Source organism: Natator depressus, chromosome 6 (assembly GCF_965152275.1).
Source record: "Natator depressus isolate rNatDep1 chromosome 6, rNatDep2.hap1, whole genome shotgun sequence".
In the NCBI taxonomy this organism is placed as follows: Eukaryota; Metazoa; Chordata; order Testudines; family Cheloniidae; genus Natator; species Natator depressus.
In genome coordinates, this window is record NC_134239.1 from 50,111,036 (window position 1) to 50,119,311 (window position 8,276).

Below are 8,276 nucleotides of genomic sequence, written 5' to 3' on the forward strand. Positions count from 1 at the left end.
TAAGGAGTTACATTTACAGGAGGAGGGGACTTGTGAAACACTCATCATCAGACACTCCAGTGTCATTCTGTCCCATCCACAAAAGCAATGAAAAGCAAAATCTGCCACTGAAACTGAAGCAGGAAACTTGATATGGCACCATCACATTGGAAGTCTTACATAATTCACTTGCCCCTCTTCAGAATGCTCTTCACCTGTCTGAAAGGTGACATAACTTCCTCCTCCCACCTCTACCCCTTGCAACTCCTTTGTGCAGAGAAACTGCCATGAACACACCTTACCTGGGATACATCTTAAATCCTCAGGGTAGTAGCTCAGGGGAGTCAGTGCAAGGAGGCAAAAAGGGATTATGAAAAGCAAAGTGCTCAGGGAGTACAGTGTGACCTCCAGTTGCACAACGAGAGAGAGCAATGAGCCTGAGCCAGGATCTCAGCCAGCCAGACCAGACTCCTCCCCCAACTAAGCTCACACAGCACAGCCAAGTAAAAGATAAGAGGGAGATGGAGGGATGAAGCCAAGAGGGGAGTGGAACTATTTCTCAAGTAGGAGCAGGGAGGATACTACCTCTGGGAAAGGAGGAGACAAGAGGAGGAAACAGAAGGGTGAGAGGCATAAGCTGGAAGGAGAGAGAAAAAGGAAGCATAATGCTGGAGGAACAGAAGTTGGGGCAGAAGGAGAGAAGATGGGAAAACCTCTACATAGAGAAGTGGTGGGCAAACTACAGTCCATGGGCCAGATCCAACCCATGAGCCATTTTAAGCCGGCCTGTGAGCTCCCGCTGGGGAGCGTGGTCTAGAGCTTGCCCTGCTCCGGCGCTCCAGCTGGGGCACATGGTCAGAGGCCACTCCATGCAGCTCCCAGAAGCTGTGGCATGGCCCTGCTCAGGTTCCTACACACTCCAGTGGCCCCCTCCAGTGCTCCAATGTGAGCTGCAGGGGCGGTGCCAGCGGACGGGGCAGCATGCAGAGCCGCCTGGCTGTACATCTGTGTAGGAGCCAGAGAAGGGACATGCCACTGCTTCTGGGAGCCACTTGAGGTAAGTGCTGCTTGGAGCTTGCATCCCTGAGCCTCTCCCCACACCCAAAGCCCTGCCCCAGTCCTGATCCCCCTCCTGCCCTCCAAACCCCTCGATCCCAGCCCGGATCACCCTCCTGCACCCCAAACCGCTCATCCTGAGCCCCATCCCAGAGCCCGCACCCCCAGCCAGAACCTGCACCCCTTCCCACACCCCAAACCCCTGCCCCATCCTGGACTCCCCCTCCCACACCCTGAACTCCTCATTTATGGCCCCACCCTGGAACCCGCACCCCCAACCAGAACCCTCACCCCAACCCCAATTTGTGAGCATTCATGGCCCACCATACAATTTCAATTCCCAGATATGGCCCTCAGGCCAAAAAGTTTGCCCACCCCTGACCTAGAGGAAAGGAAGAAGAGAAGACAGGGCTGCAATTAGCCTTTTCTGGGCCCGACGGAAGCAAGATTGTTATGCGATAGGCAAAGGGGCCTGATCTGAGGAGCTGTCCCAGCACTAGACAGAATAGTGCAAATAATTTGTCAGATGCTTCTGATACCTCCCCATATGCTTTTAGCTCTAGCACATGGGGAAGGTGCACAGGATAAACCCTAGATGTCTACCCCCAATTAAAATTGGCCTGCTTTTCAAAGGTGCTGTGCACCTATAGTGTCCATTAGCTTCCTTCCTCAGCAGCACCTATGAAAATCAGGCGAATTTTATGTAGGTGTCAATATGGATCTAGACGGCTAATTTTAGGCACTCAGGTTTGAAAATTGTGGCCATCATAATTTAAACAGAGCTGTAGTCCAAGCATATTATAAACCAGTTTTGTGTTGCCCCTATGGGTAGAAAAAAAAATATTTCTATTACAGTGTTGCTTAAATGTCCCAACAAATATCAGAACCCTATTGTGCACAGGCCATACAAACGCACTGTAAGAGATAGTTTCTGCCCTGAAATATTTTGACTCTAAATAGACAAAGCAGATAAAGGGTAGAGGAAACATATTATACCGATTTGATAGATGGGGGAACTGAGCTACAAAAAAGTATTGCAAAACCAAATTAGGGAGGAGCCCAGATACTTCACTGCTGAACCAGGTTTCAGCCTAGATATCTATCAAGGGCTTAGAATTATTTTTGTGTTTCTTTGTTTTTAACAGAAATCAAGAGGAGCCACACTATTACACAGCTAGATCACAATCATGACTCATAACTGTGTTTAAATAGTTTTTTTTTTTTTTTAAAGCACTGACAGGGCTGTTTGACTGTGGGAGAAGAACTAAATAGATACAAGAAACATAGGCAAAAGAGAAGGAAAGAAAAACCCAAAAAATAATGGAAGCAAGAACTTTTACAGGAAAAGTTATCTGAGATATGGTTCGTGTGTGTTTATTTATTTACTATTAGAGATATTGTTGTTGCTGCTGCTTTACAGAATAGGGCCCCGAGCCTGCAAACACTTATTCATTTGTTTAATCTTATGTATGTGTATAGCTCAGCTGAAGTCAATGGGACTGCTTGTGTTCTTCAAGTTAAGAGCATGCCTAAGGGCCTTAAGGAAGAAATGTGGTTTTTTTGGACAATCCATGTCCAATTCCTCCTTTCCTCTCATTCTCTATATATTTTTCTCCCATTCATTTCACTTCTGTCTTCTTATCTCCTTCTTTACAAGGGACTGAGATGTGGTTCATTAATATTTTCCTCTCCGCCTTGCACGCACTGCTGTCCCCAAAGCTCTACCAGACTCACCTCACACAAACTCCCACACAGCTCTTGAACCCCGATCTCTACCACACTCTGACTTCACCTACCTCCACACTGCTCAGTCCATAAGTTTTCCCAGCCTACACTCTTCACTGTCCTTGAACTTCACAAGCCCTCAAAATGTGTCTTCCACCATCCCCTTCAGCTCACAATCCCTAAATTTTACCTAATACTGCTCGTGTCCCACAAACACAGACAAATCTGTCACCACTCTCCTATTTGCCACAGAGGGTAGGAATGTGTTTCCAAGCCAAATTCCAGCATCTTCCCCTGCTAGCCAAATTCCTGATCTCATTCTGGATCCCTAGACGGTGGGGCTAAATTCTGCTCTCACTTACTACCCATCTAGGTATTTTAACTAAGTAACTCCATTAAATTCAAGAGTTACTCAGGACTGACAACTGTGTAACTAAAAGTGGAATTTGGCCCTGCTTACAATTTTTTCTCTCAGGAACAAAAACCCAGCTGCGAGCTTACTTTTCTAATGTTACTGCCAATGAAGGACTGACTTTGAAACTCCCACGAGTTTGTCACTGTAGTTCCATAACTCCTTGGTGCAATGTGCAACAGCTGGGCTGCAAAGGCCAGTTTCACTGTCCACTTAAACCGGCGCCACCTGGCGTTGCATTGTCCAAGCGCAAAAACCGCACATTCAGCACTACTCCTCTCCGCAGGCAGGGCATTTCACGAGTCCCTCTCTCACACTCATTCCGGTTTATAATTCTACATTTAATCTTCAGTGGATGGGGCGGGTAATAATCAAATGCAAACAGTGATACAGAAGTAGAAGAGTTGGCAACCTCTGACAATCAGATCAGTCTTAGTTTTCAGCCCCGCACAGCATGGCTAGGCAGGAGTTCCAGATGATGGTTATAGGTCTGTGCAGTTATGCTGGTAAAGCAGAGAAGTGCTGTGGCACCTGATACCCACTCCCCTTTTGTGCAAACATCCTGATTCAATGGACCTCACAAAGCGGATGCTTTTCAGCAGGCGGCGAAGGAGGAGTGTGAAAGCTTTGCCCCCTTTACCTGCTGGCTGTAGCAGTGACTAGTAGAGCTTCAGCACACCAAGCAGGTTGTGCTGATTTAGAGCAGGGAATGAATACCCGCTATAATGAACTAATTCATTCATACATTTTACAAAGGCAAAAGCCCCACCCATTTCTTACTTTGTATCAGTTCCAAGGGCGCTAGCTGCCGCCCCTCACACGGAAAGAGATCAATGGTTGACCCAGAGTGTGTGAAGCAATTCACAGGACAGACGCTTATAGGAAAGAGAGAGAGGTGCCGCTTGAAGTTTCACAGCGGGCAAGGGGCTGCGCAAATACAAGGCACGGGAACTAGAGGGCTTTGATTCCCCTTCCAGCCCCCAGAAGTGTTTGCTCAGCCCTGGGCACAGAGACCCCAGCCCGCCTTTTCCTACTGCCTGGGGGTAGTTAGCACGCGCTTACCTGTGGTCGGCACGCCCGGGCTCCGCTCACCACCCCCGCGGGCGGGTGGGTTTGCTCCCGTCTCTCTGGAGTTTGTAATCCGGCATGTCGGTCACTGGGGAGACGCTAAAGTTGTGGGGGAAGGAAGGCGCGTCTCCGGCTGGCGAAGCGCTTCCCAACTTCCAGGGAGCATCTGGGGGCGGGCAGCGGGGCTGGACGCTGCACACACACACGCTCTGCAAATGGATGTAATGTGACAAGCGAGGAGCGGCTTCAGTCTCCGTGCCCCCTGGAGGGCAGAGAGCTCTGCTCCCGCCTCACTTCCCGCAGCTAACTCCAGGCACAGGGAGAGCCTGTTCACAGCCGCCCTTTCCCTCAGGCCCGCCGCGCAGAGCTGCTCACTTCCCCCAGCCCCCCGCGCCACTGGAAGGACTTGGGAGGCGGAGGCAGCGCCTGACTGAGAGTCTCCTTCCCTCAGCCGGGGGCGGCTCGCTGCCTGACACCGGACAGCGCGTCCCTGGGGGCGCTTGGTTGTCAGCGCAGGTAGCTCGCTGGCAGGGAGAGGTGGGCGAGCCCGTGCCATGGCCCCCGGCCGGGCTTCCCGGAGCCTGCAGCTCGGCAGGCACAAGTTGGGGGTAGGAGAAAGCCTCCCTCCCTAGGAGGTGGGGTCTGCCAGAATATACAGTGTCCCTCCCCACCCCCCCAGTTTTGGCTGGAAGTTAATATTCCAGCAGGTTTTGTGGCAGAGCAAGAATTTTGTCTCAGGAGGTAAAAACACAAACTACATGGACATCTGCAGAAACACAGCCCTAGAGGGCAACCCGGCCCTTAATTAGGGGGGAATTGACTTAGGGGGTAATGCCTATGCTTGTTGGCCCATCTAGGGATGGGGCAGGGGTTGTGATTACACCAAGACCATCTTCTCAGCCTAACTCTCTATCAGGGGGGTCTTCTGAGATACCAGGAGGCCAGGGGGAGAGGAGAGTCTTTGCTGTCCTGTGCCTTCCCTAGTGGGAGGGTAGCCTGTGGCCCTTGTGTTTGTGCTCTCAGAAGCCAGCAGCGCCCCATGGACTCCCCCTAAGCAGCACCCAGCTGCTGGTCACACCAAGCAGAGTACCAAAAGTCTGGACCCCCTTGCCTGGCAGGTGCCCTGGGGGAGGCCCTGCATTTGGTGAGCAGGGACAGCGCACTGTATCACAACAAAAGGGTAGAGTTAAGATTGCAGGGGTGGCATCTGATGTATCTTATTCTTAACTCTTCCTGGGTTTCAGAGGTTAAAGTTTAACCACTCTCCACTTTCTGGAAGGGCAGAAGGCGCCACTGGGAAATTTCTCACTGTGTTTGGGAGCATTTAATTTCCTTGTTATGTTTTCTATCAACAATTTCTCAGCATCCCTATGCACCACGGCCCAGCTCTCCACCTGCACTGACTCTGGTTCCTTGGCAGTGATCACCCAGCCACAGAATGCACTGGCCACATGTTAGTCCCTTCACTGCCTCTGCATGATCTCCTTGTACTCATCTCTCTGCATGTCCAACACAGCCTGGTTCTTCCTCTTCAGCTCTCCCTGCCATGGAGAGGCAAGCACTGGCACAGGCCCCACAGGTTGAAGAGCTGGGGAAAGAATGCAGGGGCTGGCATGGACACAGAGGGCACATTTTTGAAGGGGGGGGCAGCATGGATTTGGGCATATTGGGGGGGGACAGAGATAAAGCCACCCCAAAATCCCTCACTGCACAGTTCTGACCACCTCCTTTTCATTGCACTCTTCAGTGCACTGTTCCAACAGTGCCATCTCCCTCATCGTTGCTCTGACACCGGGATTCCTTCCATCTTTAACACTCTCCAGCTCCTCTATCATTCCTGCCATCATGTCTACTGTCCTGACCATCCTGCTGCTCCAAGACCCCTGCCTTCTGATTGTGCGTGTGCACACACACACACACCCCGCAGCTCCACCCTCCCACTTACTACTCTATGCCCCTTTTAAAGTTGGAGGCTCTATGGGAACAGGGGAAAGTAGTGGGATTGTGAAGAATGTATGCACCAGCTGGAGGCAAAAAGGGGAAAAACAGTAGAGATGCAGAATTCCTGTTCTAAATCTAGGCCTAGTTTGTGGCTCTACACATCCATTTGCGGTGTAGAAAGCTTCAAGAGATGTTGTGACAATCTGTACCTCTATGTTCACCCCTTTTTATAGGATTATGATAAATCTTGTATAAAGTATATCTTGTGAAAAACTCATAATTTGTTGATCATTATTGTCCTGGTAAAATATGTGTGGTGATACTGTATGTAAAGTTATAAGATTCTACTGTATGATATTACTAAAAGCAGTCACAAACCAGGTCCTCAGAGACAAAAGGTTAGTTAACACCTCAGCCAGGAGCCAACAAAATCAAATGGAACATCACTTGGTTAAGTGACCATTCTTTGGCAGGAAATAGGGTGTGAGAAAGACATTTACATCTTGGCAAAGAAATAGCTGGAGGTTCCCATCCCCAAAACTCCTCCACTCCCTCTGCCATCCACCCCCATGTTCCCCTTTCAGCCTCCCGCCTACCATTGCCCTCCCTCAAATCCCCTAACTCAACCCCCTCCAATCCCTCATCCTAAAATCCCCTGGCCCAAATCACCATAATTCCTCATCCTCTTCTTATTCCTCTCTCTTATCACTATGACAATCAGCGTCCAGACATCCCAAGAGGAGAACAGGGGGTATGATCAACTCAAAATAAGCAATTGAATTAACTGGTTGCGTACAATGTTATTGTGCATAAAATATGTCAAGTAAGGTCTTTAATGAAAGCTTGTAATGTTCTGAATTTGGTGGTCATGAGATATGTATTCAGACTGTGATTATGAAATTATGTATTTACGTAGGCACAAAAATGTGCTCATAAATTTGTGCTGTAACATTTAGTTCCACCTCACAAGAAGAAAGTGGTCAGACAGGCAGGACAGGGCAAAGCTGCCTCCCCACCCAAATGAGACTAGCTTCAAGCACTTAGCACTGTATAAACCCAAGAAAAGACAAATGATGGACCATTAAAGTTAATGGAAAGACATTGAAACTGAAAAAACAAATCCCAGTTTTAGGAAGGAGTTTTCCCCACTCTGAAAACCCATGAGTCACCATACCAGGTGAAAAGGGGATGCGGGAAGCCTTTTAAAAGCATGTTTGTGGATGAGGTTTTTTAGCCATAAACTGAGGGCCAACACTAAGGCAGAGTGCTGTCCATGAAAGGCTCAGTCCCCTCTATGATAGGGAGCACACTGGGAAACTGTTCAAAGAAAATAGGTAACTTGTACTAGAAAGGGAATTTAGCTAATATAGAAGTGCAAAGCATCTTTATGTTTATTTTCTGTGTAACTTGTATGTGTTTGCTTCCCTTGCTAGTTGATCTCTGATGAATCACCTGTGATTTTCTACTAAATACACCTTTTGTTTATTTTTATCCCCATCAGGTCTCTATTATGCAAACTGTGTAGAGCATGTGTGCCAAAATGAACTGATAACTGGGTGCAGGTTTCACTCCTTCAGAGAGTGAGGAACCACAGGGGAAAAGTCAGGTGTGTCTGGAAGTTAAGAACTCAGTAGATTGATTTGGGGAGACTTGTGACTGGAAAGGCTGTTAGAGTCACCCTGCAAAGAATAACTAGGGTGAGACTTTTATGCTTTTAGGCTGGCTAGTGGTGTCAGGATTCTGAGCCATAGCAGCTTAGCATTAAGGCACCCTAAAGTTACAAAGCAGGCAGTGACAGAACCCCTTACCCAGAACCCTGGGTGACCCCAAAACATCACAACCACCCATCCCCATTTATCCCCCTCCACTCCCTGCACCATTCCAACACATTCTCCCTCACTACTTTAATTCCCCATATTCCCTCACTCTGAATAAAAAAAAAGTTATAAAAATCTGAACATGAACAGCTCATGTTAGAGAGGCTGTGTATCAGGAACCCCTGGACCAAATGACCTAACAACTTGATTTCCTTTGATTACACTCTGTTCCATTGTTCAGAAAACAGGATTACATTAGCCTTTCATTTCTCCTCCAT

At 48.6% G+C, this 8,276-nt stretch overlaps 1 protein-coding gene across 2 annotated transcripts in view; it reads right to left on the reverse strand.

Annotated features, from left to right (window-relative positions):
• The window catches only part of SHANK2 (SH3 and multiple ankyrin repeat domains 2), a 615,311-nt gene extending 610,721 nt beyond the window's left edge, over positions 1-4,590 (reverse strand). For both annotated transcript variants that reach the window (XM_074955235.1, XM_074955234.1), the window contains exon 1: positions 4,235-4,590. The gene's annotated coding sequence lies outside the window, so the exon portion shown is untranslated. The remainder of the gene's footprint in view (positions 1-4,234) is intronic.
• Positions 4,591-8,276: the final 3,686 nt, after the last annotated feature.